This window comes from Sturnus vulgaris, chromosome 4 (genome assembly GCF_052056855.1).
Source record: "Sturnus vulgaris isolate bStuVul1 chromosome 4, bStuVul1.hap1, whole genome shotgun sequence".
Classification (NCBI taxonomy): Eukaryota; Metazoa; Chordata; class Aves; order Passeriformes; family Sturnidae; genus Sturnus; species Sturnus vulgaris.
The window spans coordinates 66,098,362-66,119,074 of NC_142246.1; the positions used below are offsets into that span (position 1 = coordinate 66,098,362).

A 20,713-nucleotide genomic window follows, 5' to 3' on the forward strand; every position below is an offset into this window, starting at 1 on the left:
AATACCTCACATTTCTGAAGGTGTTTCTTTTGTGAGAATAATCCTCCATGAGTCATTGACTCGGACGGTCACTGTGAGTTGTCATCCTCTTGGATGTTCAACATTAATTAATGCATGGTTGGACTGGCTAATTAGGGTCTTTGTCTTCCACATTTTCCACAACACTAAGCTGTGGCCAGAATCAGTTGGCTTGTTTTGATTTGGGGTTTTGGGGGTTGTTTGTTGTTTTGACTGGGTTTTTTATTACTTCTGATTTTTTAATTGATTTCCCATTCTTATTTCTGTTCCAAATTTGCAAATATACATAGGTGGACTTTGCTAGGGATAGAAGATTGAACTGTTAAGAGAAAGAAAGAAACCTTGCACATGTCAGCTTTGATTTTATTGGAGACAATGTTGATGTGAATCCAGAATGTAAGTATATTCTATGGTAATCATGTTTTATGAGAGTATATACCGTTTTTTATTTTGTTTTTGTTTCTTTCTTCCCAATTCAAGGCAAAGTTTCTGACAGAAAGGCAAACCACTTGGTCTGAGTGTTAGATTATTTTAAGCTACCAACAATGATGAATTTAAAAACTGGTTTATCAGCAGTACTTCCAAAGTTATTACAAAGAAATGACCCAAGATTTCTGAGACTTTGAATTTCCTGTCTCTATGTCTTACAGGAATTATGCTCCCCTTTTTTTTCCTGCCCATTCATCACCAGCTAGACCTGCTTTACTTAAGTGCCTGTAATTTGGTAACATTGGAGGGCTAGAGAAACAGAATGGACCAAAAACCGAAGTAAAATATTTCTGGTATAAATAGCTTGAAGCTCCTTTCCCTCTCTTCTCACTATTACTGCTTGGCCTAAGACATTCTGCAGGCTTTCAATCTTTGTTGCATTTCACCAGGACAGAATATTTCTGCTGGAAAGCCTCTATTTTGTATACTTTGTCTCTTTTCTGGGGTTACAGGTTACAGCAATTTTCAGTCCAAATCTCTGAAAGGAAAACCCACTATAGGACTTAAAATTGGAGGACTATCTCCTAGAGGAACCTAATGGAAAAACATTCATTTTGCTGAAAAGGCCAAGGCTTTATGCTAGGCTTGTGCCAGATTTTCAGATATTATTTTCTATATGTTTGTTCATATTGTCCTTTCTAGGTCTTCAAGCAATTAGTTTTTATTTGCATGCATCATTTCACTTCTTTACTCCCAGGATAAAGTCCTTGCTTTCTGGCTGTCCTATGATTTTTTTTCCTCTCAACGTTCATTCCATTTGGGCTTTTCACTCATTTCATTCAGGGTTCTATTTGAATTCCATATCCTCAGGGCTTTTTTCTTCTTCTTCTTCTTTTTTTTTTTTTTTTTTTTTTAAACTTCCTTATTTTCTCCCCCTCCTCCTCAATTCTATATTTTTAGTTACTGACAGGTTGTGCTGCTTATCTGAACAATGACACTGGTAATTTGTGTGTCTTTCCCTCAATTAAAATTGCTCTTTTTTTTATTGCCCTTTATATTTGTTGTTCATTGACTACTTTGAGTTTGGTTCTTCATTCTCAAAAATTCTATATAAAGGAAGAAGCAGCAAAAGGCACTACCTGGTTACAAATATTGATTGGTTTTTAATTTTCTCAGGACTGATCGTGGCATTTTGTAATTAGACATTAAGTTCTTCAGAAATTGATATGACTGGGAAATTGTTATATTGAGGCAAATTTCAGAAAAGGATAATTGGAAAGCCTTAAAATATATTAAAGGACTTGTTTTTAAAAATTAGTTAGTTCCTTTCAATATCTCTATTTTGTTAGCATTTATTCAGACTTTCACATTAATATATTTCATTGATTCTAACTATTTTCTACAAACAGTAATCTATACGGTTATTGTGTAGTTTCAACTATTTTAATAAAAATATTTAAGTAAAATATTATATATATTTTACTCTGACTTTATATTTAAGCAAACATTTTAAAAATGAATACAATTTTGTTTATTGAATTGTATTATATTTGATAATAAATATTTTAGAAATAATGTGAGAAGTATTAGTGATTAGGTTAGCTTTCCCCTGCTTTGAAGTAATTCTCTATATGTGAGTAGTTATTCCCTTTAGATGTTCATGCACATAAATAATTGCAATAGAAAATTTCTGGCTTGCATTTTTCCCCTTAGGGGATTTGCTGTAAGAAATATTTGGCCTCAGGTGAGCTGCTCTCTGATCTCTTTGGGGTTGCCCTGTCCTTCTCACTGCACATGTATGTTAATGTTTGCAGAATTTAAAAGTTTGTGGGTTTTTTTTTTTAATTTTAAACTTTTAAATTCATTCTTGTCTTGCTCAAGTTAAAATTTCTGAGGATTGTGCTACAATAAGAAATTAAAACAAAAAAAGATTAACAAGTATTTATAAATTCCTAGAGGTTTTAAAAATTGTTTCTAATAGTGAATAAATTTACTGGTACTATATTAGTGAAAATTAGTACAATCAGTGAGTTATGTATTGTTGAGGAAGTAAGAGAATACAGAAAATACAAAATATAAAGAGTGACTTTTTTTTTTTCTCCCTATATACTCTATTCTTTAAGCATTCAGTTATTTAATTTCAAGGTTTTATTTAACTTCAGAAGGTTCATGTCCTTTGACCTCTATAGTCCTCTCAACACCAGCTGGAACTAAGAAATGCATTTGCAGGACAAATAGGCATGAAAAGAACAAAGAATTGGATGCAAGGTGAGAACAGGACATTCTGGTGCTATACTTGGACTGTAAAATATCTTTTGAAAATAGAAACCCAAAGTTCAAAGACAGCAAAATTTTTAATGGTGAAGCTTCCTGCTACCTGAATTTATTTTTTTTATTCCTTGGAAAACTAACTCTTGACATTAAGAGTTACTTTAAGTATTTTTGGGTTGAAGAAGAATGCAATATGTTAATTAGAATATACTTTTCCAATTATTTGTTCTGAGGATCTATTTAAGAAATATCAGGACCTAGACTATTGATCTCATCTTTGTGCTGTGCTTGATCCCCTTTTCCCATCAATATTATACACAAGTAATTACATTTTTCCTGTTGCTCATGAGCTGTAGCACTGGGCAGGATAGAAAGATCAATGTCATTAAATGTACAATTGAGAAGAAAAGAGTTATTGGTGTAAATTAAAATGGTCATTACCTGGCATAATTATGTTTGTGGCAAAATCTCTATTTTTCCCATTTTAACTTCTGCAATTATTGAGTATAGAAGCACTCAGATGTGGTCATGTACAAGTTAAAAGTGACACTGAAAAACCCCAAACATAGACAAATTAGTCTTAGAGATGGCAAATGAAGGGGACAATACTTCCTTCAATTGTATAGATAACTATTGAATTGATACTCAATTTTGACTACTGGCAATAATCTGTTAAAAAAAATCAATCCCCCCCAAACCAAACCAAACCAAACCAAACCAAAACAAAACAACAAAAAAAAAACCCAAAACCAAAACAAAAAAAACCCTAACAAAAGCAAAAAACTAAAACAAAATAAAAACAGACCATGCCTTATTTTGAAAGTAAGAATTAATCACTTTTAATTTTAAATTTTACATTAGAATTGCATTCTAAGATTTTTTGTGAGACTTTTGGTGATTTCACATTTTTACATTTCTTTTAAATTGTTGATTTTCAGGCTCTTTAAACATTTTATGTGACAAAAATATGGTTAACTTCTGATTTTAGAGTTTTTAAATGGGCTGGTGATAGTATTATTTGTGTTAAGTCTTTGAAGTGCATTGTGCTTACTGGCATTCTGTGTATTTATATTGCATTACACTGTGTGTGAATCTGTTGGCCAAAATGGACTTAAATTGGATGCTGAGGCAGTATCTGCCCAAACAATAAAAACACTCTGGCTTTTCTTTACTTATTCATTGTCTGATAAGTTAATCTACATCCATTTTTCAAGAAAGTTAAGAATAACCTCTCATGTTTTTCATAGTAAAATCACACGAAAAAGCATAGCAGGCTTTTATTTGTCAAGCTGGCCATCACTTTTTATTATTTTCTTGTCTGCTAAGGTCCCGGGTAAAATTAACAAAGTTATCCAGGTGTCACAGTGTGTGTGGTCAGCAGCTTTAGAAAATTCATCTTCATATGGATAAGAGTAAGGTTACTTGTATTTAAGAAATAAGTTAGAGCTAAATACAGAAATGTTTAGAAGAATGTATAAACCTGTTAAAATAAGTAGACACAGTAGTATGAGTTAAAGCTTCATCAGGATAATTCAGTTTGTTCTCTGATGGTTGTATTCACAGGTAGAGCTAAAAAGCCTTAAGATTTTATATTATGTTAAATTGTTAAATGCCCCCAGTCATGCTTAGCCAGAAAACACTAAAGATTTGTGAATGTTGTGCATTTATCTCATCCCAGATCACAATTTTGGCTTTTTTTCTTCTCTCCTATATTTCCTTGGTCAAAAAATTGCTTGAATTCTGACAGAAGTTGAAAATAAAATTGAGCATATTAGCATGTTAATGTACATTACAGAAAGGCCTTTTCAGTACAGTGCTGATAACAGATGTGTTTTTAGAGACTAGTCTGCTGAGTTGGAGTACAGCAGCAGCCTTTGTGTTTGGCAGCTTGGGAACCATAGGAATTACAAATGGTATGTAGGTGTTCCTCTGCATATCCTTAGTGCATCAGTTCAAATGGAGTTATTGTCTCTTTAGTGTGCTTGTAAAATGGCATATTTTATTCTAATATCTTCTTTTTTTATTATTATTACAGAAAAGAGAATAATTAATACACTACGTGAATTCCTCTGCAATTATTTCAGATGTCTGTTGTGCTCGAAAAATATTTCTGTGTGAGAAATTTTAACACATTAATTAGAAAGGGCTTTAGGAGCTGTGCAATGTTAGACACTGTAGATTCCTCCTTTTGTCAGTGAATCCCACATAGTTTCACCTCTGCAGCTTAATCTCTCCCCACGCCTCACACAGGAATCAAATAATGTAAACCCATTTAGAATAAAAAATACAATATCACATTATTTTAATCTGGCATTCCAAACATTTAGGGTTCAGTGAAGCAGGAAAATAAAATGTTTCTTAGTCAACATGTTTCAGTCCTTGTGTTCATCTGCAGTAATCTCATGGGACAGCTGATGAGAGATTGCTTCAGATTTACTGGTTTTGTGGGTATGAGACAAATTTCCTGGTGGTCACTCCTGCAAATGTTTTGGCTCTTACTTAACTTGGATCCCTCACTGGAGATGTCTTCCATCTCTATTTTGAGAGTTGTTTTGGCATCTTTTACCAGAAGCTCAGTGAACAAAGATTGAGATTCTGCTGGCTTCTCTTCCTCCTTTCTTCCCACCTTCTGCTGGGTGAATTTCTTTGATGTTGCCATTCCATTGCAAAAAGCAACTTTCAGAAATACTTTTGAATCTATTATGTTTTTTCTTAATCTATCAGAAAAAAAAAGAAAATATATGAAATAGACATATTTTTATAAATTCAGATTTGATTTTTCTATGTTTTCTTGTTCATTCAAAGTTCTCCGAATTGTACGGAGTAGATTTGGGTTTCCATGGACTTTTGTTTGTTTTGTTTTTTAATAATACATCACAAGTGGAACAATTACAAACAAACAAACAAAGGAAAAAAGCTTTTCTATCCTTAAATTAGATATGGTATCATAACTAGGAATTCTTCAAAATCACAGGGAAAAAAATTGCTTTTTCTTAATAAAAAAAACTTAAAGGAACTGGTTGAATATCCTGATAATTTTCATGGCTATTAAGCAGGTGTTTTTCCTACCAAGAAAAATGAGAATATCAGCTAGAGAATCTGTTGAGCCAGAAAAATGGTTAGCCTGTAAGAGTAGGCTGGCAATTTCCTTAGGTTATTGTTCTGTACTGATAAAGAAGAAACAAAGACATCTTATTCAGAAAAAAAAGGAAATGGGTTTTCAAGTACTGACAGTAACCCCATGTTGCTCTCATAATAATAATGAACACAGCTTAACAAAGAATAAAAAAAAAAAAAAAAAAAAAAAAACAGGATTTGAAATACCCAGGTGGAAAGTTCTCAGCCAATGCACATACTCCAGTACATGGTAAGACCATAAGCCAAACTCCAGAATTAAGCTTCACTTCATGCAGACCAATGAACACTTACTATTGTTGTTTGACCATTAATTCATAATATGGTTTTTACAGACATATCAAACCTGCTCTTTAACTACTTTGATTAAATTGTGATGGAAATAAATGATCCAAATAAAATTAGTAGATTTGAGGACTGCTGGATCATGCTGTATGATGGGTTTTACATAATTCAATCCTTAATGTGTATCCAATATGCTTAAATCGTATTTCTAATTTTCCTTTAAATAGTTTGCATTACTAATTTGCTTCTAAGAGATTTCTGCCAATCAAGTTAAATACTTTCTGCAAACTGCTTACATTCCTGTCAAAGTGTACTTGTTATACTAAACACCCACATTCCGTTCTAGTTCCATTTTAGTTACTGTATTATTATTATTTTAATCTTTCCTCCCACAGAGTGTTAGTGACTTCGTATTGATGGGCATCCAGGAAGCTGAACACAATATTTATTTTTAAAATATATTCATTGAATCAGTGCAGATCTAGATGGTACCTAAAAAGGCAAATTCCAGGTTTTGAAAGCTGTGTGTGGGTGCACCAGCAGTTCTGCCAGTTTTGCAGTGAGGAATAGGGCACACCAAAACCAACAGCACTGCTAAGCTCCTCTTGAATTCCACTTTAGAAATATTTCCTTCCAATGTTTTGCTTTCCAGGTATCAAAAAGTGTCCAGTAAGCAGCTGAGGATAAATGGTTTTTGGGCAGTGTGCTTGCATTGGAACTGTAGGGCGAGAAATATTCTTTTTCTCTTAGCAGATAATACATCCTTATTAGTGTGTGTATTATGTTAGTGCATGGTAATTCATGATCCTGTGTAAACACTATATCGGGATAATAAGAACATTGTGAATGCTTTAAAAGCACTCTTTAGATCTCATTCACAGAAACATTAAGAGATTTTAGCTTTGACAAGCAGCATTTTCCCCTTGGGAACAATAGTTTTAAAAGAAAGACAGCTCAGCTAGTTTGACCACCACAGTAATTTAAGGCTAACACAATATATTAATTCAAAATAGCAGCACTAAGAGAATTTATAATTTTCAGGCAGGTCTTCATTCTGTTCATAGTTCACAATGTGAGTTCAGAATGTAAAATGTGCAAAGGAAGGTAGTTTTTTTGGTCGCTTTTTTTTTTGGCAGTGAAGTACCTAATAAGAAGAAAAGGTGTTGACCCGCTATTCATTTCCTATTTAGATTCTCCTTAGTCAAGCAAAATTCCCTTTTGAAATTCATCACTTGACTTACATTGAGCTTTTAATAAAATAACTTCTGTATTTGTTCACAATGGAGAATTCTTTTTATTTTCCTTTCCTCACACTTTCTAAAAGGAGCTTTATGTGTATTATATCACGATATTACATATGTGTTATCAGTGATGTATACTGCAATTCCCCAAACGCAGCTTTCACCATGTAATTTCTTATTCATGTTTTCAGCTGCTGAAGCAGCTTTTAGGGACTTATAAATGTGTATTTTGTGGCAATTTTAGAAAATTTCAGGTGCCAACTTTTATTCAAAGACTCATCCTTAGTTACAGTTTCCCTGATTCTGCATATCTTAAGTATCAGTGGTAGGAGTTAGTCTGTAATGTGACTAAGAAGTTATTTTGTCCTCTGTCTCTTAGACTTTGCTTCCAGTGACTTAAAAGGGAGTTGGATCTCAGTAATTGGAACAGAATTCTACCACAGAGGACCCAAATTCTTTCCTGGCTGTTTGGATCATGTACATCATAGAAGTCTTGTACAGACAGAATTATTTTAGTTATCTTTTTTAACCTTTGCCTTCTCATTTAAAATGGATGTGATATTTCCCTTATGTTCTGGTCAGATTTTGTTGGATTGTTTTCTTTAGGTTATTTTGGGTTAGTGACTTTCTTTTTCTTTGGGTTTTTTAACCCTAGCTCCTAGAGTCCTTGACTTTCATGGACCTTTATTACTTCAAACAGGTGAAAAGCCTTTCCTTGCATTTTTGACAATATTCACTTTAAAATAAAACTCAAATACATGAAATTAAATTATTTCTTTCTCTGTAAGCTTTATCAGGTAATGTGTCAAAGATCTTCCTCATTCTTCGTTTGAGCTCTCTTCCATTCAGTTGCATCTCTATCCACAACTGTTTCCAACCAGCTCTTATGCAAGGATTTAAACTGCAGATCTATATAATATATAGTTAATGGTTTAATGGAAATTATTTTAGCGTGTACTAGTTAAGAATAACTTGTACTTTTCAGAATCCAGGAATTATGATGTTCTTTAGTACTGTGTGTTTGGAATGCACATTTAGCTAGCTGGCCACCTAGGTCCTTTGTATCAAATGCAGAAAACAAATCAATAAAGAGGGGGCTGTTAGGATTATGATCTGTGCAGTGTTCACCAGAAAGACAGGAGTGCTAGTGCTTCTGCTGATTCAGAAGGTCTAATGAAAAATCTGTTGGGATCTTGGGGACACAATGATTCCTGGTGTTCTCAGGAATATGCATCAGCCTCTTAGGTGTGGTTTGTTGGTTGGTTTTTTTGTTTGTTTGTTTGTTTTGGGTGTCTTGGCAGATGTTGTTGTTTGGTTGGGGTTTTTAAGTTCGTATGTAGTTATTTTGTTAGCTTGTTTGCTGCTTGCACTCTTTGAGTGTTTTGGTGTGGGGTAGTTTTTGCTCTTGTATCTAACTTTCTATAAGAAAGTCATCATTTGAAGAGTTCTTGTTCTCTAGACCAGCAATCAAAATACCTTCAGCCAATTATATGTGAAACACAATAGAGAATTATTTCAAGAAATAAGTTAACTGCAGCTGGTTTGATCTTGGGCAACTCTTGATTACTAAGCTTATTTACTATTTTAAGCTATCCCATACTCGCCTTCTATGATGCCTCCTGTCTTAATGTTTGGGATACCAGCCCGTGGGACAAAAAAAATTAAACTCTGATCTTATAGAAGAACATGTTACTAGATTTTCAAAAATGATAGGTGTTTTTACTCCATTTCCTTAGTCTGTTCTTTAAGTCACGATGTCTAACACTCACAACATGAGAGCCAAGCCCTTCCTGTGAAAAGTAGAAAAACCTATGAGAGAAACTAGATTTATTCATGTGGGCTCCATAGCCATGCAAAATCTGTGGCTTTAGAAGTTCTATTAAGGACTTGATACATTCAGTTGTCTTGGTATTCAGAATATCTTTGGAGAAATATTTAGTGTGCTTTGTTTCCCTCAACGTGAATAACAAGGTCATCACTCTTGATGTGCTTTTGCTTTTGAAGAATATAATCGTTGGTATGTGTGGTTTTGAATTGCAATGCATGTAACTTAGAGTGCAATTTAAATCAAATTCTGATACGTGACAGTAGTTATTTCCATAGCCTACTGTCTTTCCCCTGACAATCTCACTGAGTAATATTCTAGACAAAATTAAGTCTTAATCTGTAGTATTGGTATGGGAAGTGTTTGCACATTACAGACAGTGACAAAATATCCTTCCAGTTGGCTACTTTGTTTTTAAAGATGTTGAGATTCAGCTGTATTTTAATTGTTCATCAAAAAAACCCAGTGTTATTATGAAATTAAAATATGTAGGGACATGTCTAATATTCTAGTTTAGATTTTTAATGTTTAATTAAATCTGCTTTAGTCACCTGGGGTCCATTGAATGTTCTTTGCCTCAAAGTCATAACTCTCATGGCTTCTGTGATTCCGTTTGTTGTTTTCCATGGCTTTAGAACAATAGATTTAAGACTTTTTATACTTATTGAAGTTGAAATTTATCTTGATTCTAAATCTTTCATGTTTTAGTAGAATCTGCAATAGAAATAAAAATTCAAATCTAGGAGAACTCTCTGGTGACCTTTTTTCTAGTATATCAAATATAGAGTTTGATAAACTTTTGTAATCATTTACTGCAGAAAGGTCTTATGACAGACTTCACTTTTGTATAGTTACATTTCTTGTGAACACAGGCACTTCAATTTAAAAGTTAAAGTAATTTTAATTTTTGACTGTTGTTGTATCCTTGATTTGCAGATAGTGACAATACTTGAAGCATATGATCCTTGACTACTGTTAATTCCTAAATATACAGGTTTTGGTGTCTACTTTTGGTGCTGCATAAGTTTTTCAACAGAGATTTTTTGAGTAGTACATTATGTATTTTACTAAACAATTTATGGAAAAGAGAGTGACTTCTTAATGGTGTTTTTTTTTGGTGCTTCTTTTCTCTTGTGTTCATATAAATAGTAAGCTTTCTATGCTATCTTAAAGTAGGTCTTATAAGTACTGTGTTTTTTTAGCAGCTTTTATAGTAATATTACAGGTTTTGCAGTTTATAGGGAAACTATAATTTGCTGAGTGATCTCCTAAGTAAAATTGGGCTGGTTTTCTTTTACACACTTCATGTGAGTGGGTACACATTTCTTTTGAAAGTCACTAAAAGTATAATGAATAAGAGTTGCGGATTAAAATGAAACAAAGATTAAAGAAATTGCAATTCTAAAGATTTTTATGAAAACCCAAAATCTTTTTTCAAAACTCACTACATTTTTTCAGTTTTTCCTTTAAAATAATTAATTTCAGAGCACGTGAAAAGAAAGACACAAAAAGTTTTTTTGTATTGTTGGATGTATTTAGGCAGCTGTAGATTTTCTCAAGCACAGAAGTAACAAGAGGTTTACCAGGCCCAAGAAGTCTTACAGAAGGAAATTATTTTTGTGTGTGAACAATAAAATCTCACATATGCAACAGTTTAAGTCTAAATGCATATGAAAGGGCTTGGGCTTAGATCTTTGATTTGTGCCTATTAGCTCAATTTATTGGAAAAGTGGTTTTGAAACCTGAAATAAATAACCTCAATCAAACTCACTTTGTATTCTCAGATGAGTGTATTGAAACTTCCACAGAAGGAATATGACTGCTGGGTATTTAACTTTTGAAACTACTTCTTGAGACCCAGTCACAACAGTTTGACAAAATTTCTCAGCAAAACCTGGAATAATTTCTTGTACCTTTAGGTACAGCAGAATCATTATTCAGTTTGTTTAAGAGAACGTGCTAGTAGTGACAATTCTATGAATTCCATGAGCTTTACAGCACAATAAAAAGGTTTGAGGATATATAAAATATTATAGAAATAGACAGGTTTAGTAAAATAATTCAAGATCTTTTGATGGAGAATTATATTAAAAAAATATGGCTTTTTCAAGGTGCTAACTTTAGAGTTTCTAAAGTAACAGACAAGGATACTCTCTTAAACAGCAATCAGCCACATTTTGCATTTAATGACTTCAACCAGAAACTTTGTGCACACATTTAATTGATAATTATTATTATTATTAATAATAATCCCTAACATAAAGAAATTAATAATTTAGCTTATTTGCTCAAGGGATGCATTTCTTTTTGAATGGAAGATATTAGCAAGTTAATATCTTCCCACTGTGGTAGAAAGTGAGTGAAAATTAATGAAGATAATAGGCTTTACTTAGATAATTTCATTATTGTCATAGCTTTACCTGCCCTGTTTTATGACTGCCTTATTGTCTGTAGTGAAATTATCATCTTAGCTCCGCCAGAATTACTTTATAAAACAGATAAAAGGGATCAAATTACATAAATCAAGTATATTTGTACCTTGTTGCTTTCATTAATTGCTTATGCGTGTTGAGGGTTTGTTGGGGTTTTTTTGCTTGTTTGGATTTTTTTATGTGGCTCCCCTGATGTTGGCAGAAGTAGGAGGGGGATATTGTTATTTTTAAGTACAGTCTGGATGTCTACATTCCAATAGAAGTTTCTACCTGTGGACTCTGCTGATTCCTCATTTTTTCAATGGGCAGTGTGACTGTAGAGAGAACTGAAGATTCCAAACCAGGAATTGAAACTTTTTCCTTTCTTATATTGGCTCCTCGGGGACACACCTCTGAAGGACACCAAGTTTATCTGTCTTCACTAGGACATGGGAGTAAACATGGTGACAGCATGTCCCTAAATATTTGTTCACTGAAATACTGAGGCTCTCTACCAAAAATACTAGTAGGTGGTGACAGTTTCAAATTATGATCCTAAGATAATGCATTTTTCATAGTGTTGCTTTTAAATACTTCAAGTAATATTGCTTTCATGAAATGTCATCTTCAGACAAGATTAATGAAAAAGAGAAAAAAAAAAAAACCTCTGAATTGATCTACCCATGAAAGCCGCTCACTCACCCTCACTTACCACAGCTGGGCAGAGGAGAAAAAATGTATTGAAAGGTTCATGAGTCCAGATAAGGACTGGGAGAAAATAGTCCAAGGGCAAAACAGGCTCATCTTAGAGATACAATGAGTTTATTACTGACAACATCAGAGGAGGATAATGAGAAGAAAAATGAGCCCTTAAAAACATGTTTTCTTCCCCCAACACCTCCCTCCTTCCCACCGACAGCACAGGGAGACAGGGCATGGGAATTTTGGTCAGTTCATCACTGAGATTTTTTTCCCCTGCTCTGGGAGAGGAGTCCTTCCCCTATGAGACCATGGGGTCCCTCCCACAGGAGACAGTTCTCCATGAACTTCTACAGTGTGCTTCCAATCTCACTAGCAGCAGTCCTCCCAAAACTGCTGAAACGTGAGTCCCTCCCACAGGCACAGAGTCTTCCTAAAACTTCTGCAGTGTGAGTCTCTCATCCCACGGGGTGCAGTCCTCCAAGGACTGGATGCTCCATCCTGGAAGCAGAGCCCTCCCTCTCTCCTCCAGGTCTCCCACTGGATCACAGCATCCAGTGCATCCTCCAGGCATCACCTGCTCTGGCATGGTCACCTCCCCCACGGGCTGTGGGTGGATCTCTGAATCCCCCATGGATCCCATGGGCTGTGGGTGGATCTCTGCATCCCCCATGGATCCCCACGGGCTGTGGGTGGATTTCTGCATCCCCATGGATCCCCATGGGCTGTGGGTGGTCACATGGTCACCATGGTCTCACCTGCAGAGGAATTTTGGCTCCAGTGCCTGGAGCAGCTCCTGCCCCTCCTTCCCCACTGACCTTGGTGTATCTGTGTTGTTTTCCTTCATGTGTTCTCATTTCGTCCTCTTCTCTTGCTGCAATTAAAACTGTGTGCCCCACTCTCTTTTGATTTTCTTCTTAAATGTCATCACAGAGACATTACCAACCTCTCTCATTGGCCCAGCCTTGGCCAGCAGCCTGTCCATCTTCAGAGCCATCAGGGATTGGCTCTGCTGGACATGGTAGAAGCTTCCAGCAGCTTCACACAGAAGCCACGTCTGTAGAACCCCCATCAGCCCCACTACCAAAAACCAGGCTGGGCAAAACCAACACAAATTTCTGCCATTGAACAGATAATGGGATCATTTAGACAAAAAAATTAAAAATGCCTATGGGAAATGTTTTTTATAGGAAAATCATTGTAGGAATTGAAAAATCTCTTTGAGCAGAAAATTCTCTGCTAACTCTCTGGGGCAGGCTGTTAAACCTTTTTTTGGTTTTTCTGTTGTATTAGTTCAATAAAAAGCAGTAATATCAGCACATCTACCACATTTTTCTGTGTGACATGAAATGCTCCCTTAACACTTGAATCAAGTAGCATCACTACTGCTGGTAGTAGCCAGGCCTGCCAGAAAGCACATGTTTTTCTATTTAGCTTGCTAGGCATATTTGCTTTTCCTTCAGCTCTTCTTTTCTGTGTGACATGCCAGCATTTCTTCGTTCCATCACATCCTTATGCTTGCTTTCAGTATTCATTTTTTTCTAGTGCCAAATTTTTTGCCAAATGTTCTGTTGCTTCTGTGGATGTGTTTGCAGCAGGCTCCCTCTGAGTGTCTGTGTTTCATATTTGAAGAGCTCATCAGCAGGCATATCAATTCTCTTGCTGGGAATTTGTTTTCTTCCTCAAAGAGATCTTTGCAGCTTGATGTTGACAGCTTTTGTCTTCCCCTGAGGCAATTTTCTTTAGGGTCTCTGGGTAGTCTGTCATCTGCTTTTGTAGAAATAAAAAGGCAAACAACTATGCTAATTACTTCAAGTATGGCTCACATGTAAAAATTTACTACTAGTGGCAAAAACCTTGATTTGACCCTTTTTTTTCTGGACATAATCATTCAGATTGTGTATGCATCGTAACACCTTGAAAGTATCTATGTTTCTTTAAAAAAAAAATACCAAATTGTGACAATTGTAATATATACTGTCTTTTGAACACTTCATAAATCTCGCAGCATCTGTTGCTTTGAAATACTCCTTTAACCAGGCTGAAAATGGAAATATTTCCGCTTATATTCCCTTGTCTTCTTCTGAGCCTCCTACCAGATAAGTGACAACCACAGGCATGGGAGGGAGGGAGGGAAGGAGGGAGCGAGGGAGGATCCTGAGCTCGCTGAGAGCCCTGGATCAGTCCCTTTTCACAGATCAGCAGAGAAAGCTCCGCGGCAGAGCGCGGGTGGGACGGGGGAAGTGCGAGCAGTTTGACTTCCCTGCGACATTGGAGGAGGTGTGATGTGGCAGGTGGCAATGTAGCACTCTTGCAGGAACCAGTCAGGAGTAATGGGCTGGAAAATCCAAGGTCACCAGTGCAGTATCATCCCGGTGCTTGCTGTTGGTGTTGCATAAAGCGCTGGCTCGGATTATTTAAAGCGCAGTCGAAGCGGGGGAAGGAAAAGGTGGAGGGGAGGACGTGATGCAGCACGGTGTTCTTTTTTGCAGAGACTCTGTTTTTTAGGTGAGATTTGTTTTACTTTTATTTTAAAGGCAGATGCTCATTTGGTCTTTCATTTGACAGCTGGGCACTGTTACACATGGCAAATGTCACCTTTTCCTGAAGTCCTGCAGGCTTTGGTGCTGGGTAATGTGGAATCCAGCCCAGCTTCTCTTAAACTGTTTAGAGCGGTTTTTAAATTTTTTCCTCTCATCTTAAATTCAAAAGCAAATGCCCTTTTTTTTCAAGTGAGATTGAAAAGGATAACCAAGTATTAGGAGCAAGTAGTACTGCCCGGAGATTTTGTTGACAATCAGCACTAGATGGCCCTGTTTGAGCAGGCACTTGGACCAGATGACATCCAGATGTCCCATCTAACCTCTATCATTCTATGAAGTTCAAAATCCCAAAAGATTGAAGATATTTCTTTAGTGACTAAATCTTTTTCTTACATTTGAGCACAGTGAACTGCTTACTCTTAACTTGCTCCCACACTCTTGTGTAGGCTCAAATGTCACTGCAGCATGATATGTTAGTGTGTTCCTAGAGACTGATGTAGGTAGGATGTCTGACTAAAAAGAAGGATGTGATCCTTACTGCAGAGCAGCATTTTTTGTTTTTTCAATTCAAGAGCTAATCATACAATATTTTCAAAATTTTACCTAACTATAATTGGAGATATTTGCAAATTCTAGCAGTAGATTATATAAACCATCATCCTAACTGTTCAAATGGCTCAGAATATGGTTTTGTTTGGGTGGGATTTTTTGGGCTTTTTTTTTTTTTTACAGCCTGATCAGTTTTATCTTCCTATGGGAATATTTAAAAAGGAAAACAAGGATCAATTTTGCAGTAGAGCTGTCAAAATAATTGTTTCTAGTTTGCACATGTGTGGATTTTGTGGGCCAAGGAGTACTGGTTTCAGACTGAATCTGAGAAACCACACATCTGAATTCTCTGACAAATAAGAACTTTCTGTTCCTTTAGATTTTTAGTTGTAACTGATGTTCTTGTCAGCATCCCAGATGATACCAGTAATGAAACTGCCAACATTGTCAACTCCATTGGGCTAGCTGCCTGTTTCTCTCAAGGACTGGAGATGCAGGACAGCCAAGCTAGCAGAGTCCCTGGGGCTATTGCTCTGCAGCTTCAGGAGTCCCTGGCTCTGAGGGACACTTTATTATATCTGACTTAAAACAAAAGGTGCAGTTTCCCTGGCCCTTGGGCAGGTACATCTGGAATCCAGGTAAAAGATTAAACAGAGCTGATGATGCCTAAACATAATGTTTAGGAAACAGCTTTTCTTTGAAGGAACCTGACTTCGTACAAATATCCCTGACTAGTTCTACCTTTCAAACCAGATCAGACATGTCTGGTAGGGACTGTGCAGCACAAGATGTGTGATAGTTGTATGTAGCAAAAGAGGAGGTAAGATGCCCAAGCCTATCAAACAGGTGTATTTTTACCTTTCAGATCATATCAATTCAGTATGGTAGGCATTTGAAGCACAGAGACCCTGTCTACATTTTGAAGCTTATGCAATTGAAACATATTTTTCCTGTATTTGAGAGATCTTTTTGTCTTGACTTTTCATCATCTTCTACTATGAGTCAGGGAGGGCACCATGAGCTCGCTACATCATTCTGTCTTTTATGTTCGCCTCTGTGGTTTTCCTTATTCTCACCCGAATCTATGCACTCAGAAGTTGAGACAAAGTTTTCCCACAAACCATCTGTTTGGATCAAAGGATGCTTTTTTTTTTTTTTTTTAACTTCATCCTCCCCCTGTATTATGCAGTCTACCAGCCTCACCTCTTCCTCTTTTTGAGTGCAGTCCATTCATGTATTTTACCCCAACATTCATCCTGTAGCCTTCATCATCTCTCTTATCCCACCTTTTCAGAATTCTCTTGCTTATAACCTGTAAGTTTCCAGAAACAAATTCATACCAGCTGCATTATCCTGTTCTCCCATCTCTAGTACCTGAAAACATATTATTTTAAGAGGCATTCTTTAAAGAAATTGAGAATAATAACTGCTCTGGAAGTTAGCACCGTTTTCTTGAGGAGGTTCAATTGCTATTGAACTCTGAGACACAGCCTGCAGTTCACCTGTGCTATCTGTGTGTTGTCTTGGCTGAATGTGCCATCCAACATAATCACGTATATTTAAAATTAAAAAGTAAGGGTTTTATTTCTTCAGCAGAAAATTAGAGGAGCTGAGACAGCTCACTTGGCATGACAGCATTCTATTGAGCCAAAAGGTAATTTTCAGAGACTGCATGTTTGGTAAGTATTCCTGCAGCAGTGGGGTAGTGATTTTAATTCACAGTGCTGCATTTTAATAGCCAATTGAGATGCTATTAAGATATAGCACTGTACATTAACATCACTGCTGCTCAGACAGCGGCTGGTGGCTGCTCCTCAGCTGACAGCTCCCTGAATTCTGCTTCATAGCAGTGCTTTCCTTAGTAGCTCCTCTGATCTCCAGAAAGAGAAATAAAAATCATTATCTAGTTAATATTTCACACTGTGTTGGGCATACAGATCCCAGAGGGAGAAGCAGGAGTGATGCTGAGCACAGGGACTGGGAGGAAGGAGAGGGAAGAGTGTGAGGCAGGAAATCCCACTGTGAATGGATCATTCCTAGGTTTTCATCTGGTAGACTCACTTTGGCTCAGGGAAAACGTGATCCATGAACCCTGAGACTGTGCTTAGGGAGGACTGTGTGTAGCAGAAGTAGCTTGTGTAGCTAAGAGGTAAGATGCTGAAATTCATGAGACTCTGAGACATGTGAGAAACTGCCAGGAAAAAAGGTGTAGCTGAAAAACTGCATACACTTCAAAACTTTTCAGAATTATTTAAGATAATAATTCAACTTTTACTCTTTCACTTAGAAGAAGTTAAAGGAATCAATGACCACTATATTTTAGGCATCCTCTTGGCTATAGTTTTCTCTTCTGATGTGAAAAAAGTTTTGCTTGCTGTCAGATTGCACCTAAACAACCTCCGTGGCAAAAATTCAGAAATTAAGGAAAAGTGCCTGTGACATTGCTGGCTTACATCTCTCTGACAGTAATTGTGAAATGGCTTTCAGAATTAGGAAAAAAAAAAAAAAAAAGAATCATTGTAATATCCTTCTCTACCCTAGCTTTCTGCCCACAGCATGTGTGATGTGTGGATTAAGTCTGCAGATAGCCTAGGATAAAGAAGATGCTGTTTCAAAATGTTGTATAACAGAGGGAAAGATGTATTCAGAAGCTCCCTTGAATGGCCTTACTCTATACTTTGATCTCTGCATTTTCCTTGGGAACGAGCTACAGCAATTATGTATCTTAGGACTTAGATTCTGAAAATTTGCTTGAAGCAGAGCTGTGGAGGCCACTGACTGAGATCAGTAGCTTTTCCTTTCAAATTCTCTTAAATAAAAATGTTTATGAGTGTATTTCCAGTTAGAAAACTTTCAAAAACATGATATGAAAACTTTCCAGGAAATTATGAGTTACTGCTTAAAAAGAAATTAGTATCTCTGAATACTCATAGCATTCTTTGCAATGATACATGGAACTGTAGAATGGAATTGCAGACTAAAACTTCAACCTATAAGTGTTGATAGCTTTACTAAATATTTGTGAAGGTAAAATCAAGAAGCAATGTAGAAATAAAAATATCAAAGCGATTAAAGCAAAAAACCCAAATAGATTTAAGAGAAGATACACAGAAAAGTAGCTCTTTAATATTTAACCTTCTAAAGAATGTATTAGTCTTTAATTTTCTGCATTCCTGTTCTTTGTTGTATAGCAGTAAATCCCATCACCTGTGTGTGAGCCTTCTTAGAATTCTTTGGGTCATGAGATGCCATGTGTAAGAATAAGGACAAATTAATATGATAAAATTTTATTTTGGTGTTTTTCTTGTTAGAAATTGATTTAAGTACCGTCTTTTAAAAAATAAATCACGAATATAATGATAAAAGTATTTTTTAACATGAAGGAATAATTCAGGCTGGAAAACATCCACTGTGTAAGCACCTTCTCTATGGAAAATCAGATGCATTTTTTCTTTCAGTATCCACAGTGTTCCCAAAGAATTAGTGGCTTGCAGTACCAGCAGGCCAAAGCCTAGAAGTGTACAGTGATCAAAAGACTGGGAGAGAGAAAACAGTGTTAAATATTAAACAAATTTTGAATATTTAAAAAATTATTCCCATGTAATCAGGTTGTCTTCGGGAATTTTTTCTTTCTTACCAAGCAAAAAGTGATGAACCATTTACATTTGCTGTGGACTGTATTCTGTTTTTCCTCACTCAGAAGATCCAGTTTGAATGTGTGTTTGCTTTTCTATCATGCTATATTTAAAACTCTAAGGAAACAGAGCAGCAGTTCATCATTTCCATGCTGTTATGCACCACTAGAGGCCATCATATACCTCCTTAAATATTAGATAGCTATGCAAATTATTCCAGGGATGATGTGAATAGCTGAGGAATGTAAAAGTCTATATAAAAGGGCATGGGGAAACTTACTTGAGGGAAGGCTTTAACTGATTACTGTGAACACCATGTGTTTTAAGGCAAATTTTAATTGATTCAGAGCACCTCTGTCCTCTTGTACATTCCTAGGTAACCTCTGAATAGGTCATGGAGTGTACGTGGCAAGTGAACTCTGGAGATGGCAGCTGTTCCTTTGCACATGATCTACATCAGTAAATACAGTCAAGCTTAGAACATAAAGCAGGAATCTTTTAGATTGATTTTTGTATGCTTGGATTAGAAATTAAATCATTTTTTCCTCCTTTATCTTTCCATCTCGAAAATGGGATATCATTCTTGATCCCCCACAGACTATGTATTGAGTCATTAAGGAGCTAACATATAGTTACTACTTAAAGTAACTGCCTGATACATAAAATAGACTTTGTGTTACACAGTTGTACTCTTTTGAATTGTGGATACAAATGACTGAAATTATAGAGGAATTACAGGTAGCATGATTTGAACTGTGAAAAAAATCAAATTAACATTAATCTTATGCAATCAGGACATGCTACCAAGAGTAGTAACACAAGAAGGTGGTAAAAAAATGAATTCGTTTCACAATGGGTTTGGCTGACTTTCTGAAAGGGCTATGGTGTGACATGGACACTATCCAGGAGATCTTTTCTACCACCTTGGTTTTCAGTTTCCCTCCTTCTATCAAACTAACCATTCAAAGAAATGTATCTTATTATCTTTCTTTTTGAAGACTTGCTGATTTTTAAATTTTTTTAATGTAACAGCTTATTAATATGTGAAAACCTTTGCATGTGTTTTTGGGAAGTAAAAATTAGAGAAGCATTGATTTGTCTGAATCAGCTTGGTATGCAGTATTTTGTCATAAAAACGTTGATGAGATCAAGATAGATAACAAATGTCAAGTGCTACTGTAGCACATCCAAATTACTTTTCTGATAATGAAAACAACAATCTACATGTTCTACACTACACTATATTCAAGTATTTTTTTAATAAGAAGAGGGTATTATGTCATATGTAACAAAAAAAAAAAAAAAATAGCAAAAGATGCATTTGTCACAATCAGTCCATGCTGATTTCTGGCATAATTTATTTGTGTGTTTGTTTTATTATTTTTTATTATTATTATTATTATTTCTTTTGGAGGGAAGGAAGGAGGGGGATTTATTTCATAGCTCTTAGTTATTTTATGAAAATGACCTTCCACTTCAAAATTATAATGGAGGACTTCTATAAATTATTGCAAAAATCTCAAGATATCCTGAGGTTATCAGCAAAAAGAAGTCATGCCCAAGAAATCACTGTGGAATTTTCTTTTTCCCCACTAGATTTTGGAAAAACATATGCAAATTTTACAAAGCTTAAGATCATTAATTTCCTGATAAAAGAAATAGAATTTAATAT

General features: G+C 35.6%; 1 long non-coding RNA gene across 4 annotated transcripts in view; it reads left to right on the top strand.

Annotated features, from left to right (window-relative positions):
* The first annotated feature begins 303 nt into the window (after positions 1-303).
* LOC148224059 (uncharacterized) overlaps positions 304-20,713 on the top strand; it is a 52,016-nt gene continuing 31,606 nt past the window's right edge. The window contains exon 1 of one of the 4 annotated variants that reach the window (XR_015803396.1): positions 304-414. This is a non-coding gene — a long non-coding RNA (uncharacterized LOC148224059). Of the gene's footprint in view, positions 415-14,481; positions 14,823-20,713 lie in introns of those variants that run through there. The other 3 variants (XR_015803398.1, XR_015803395.1, XR_015803394.1) reach the window with 3 other exon arrangements.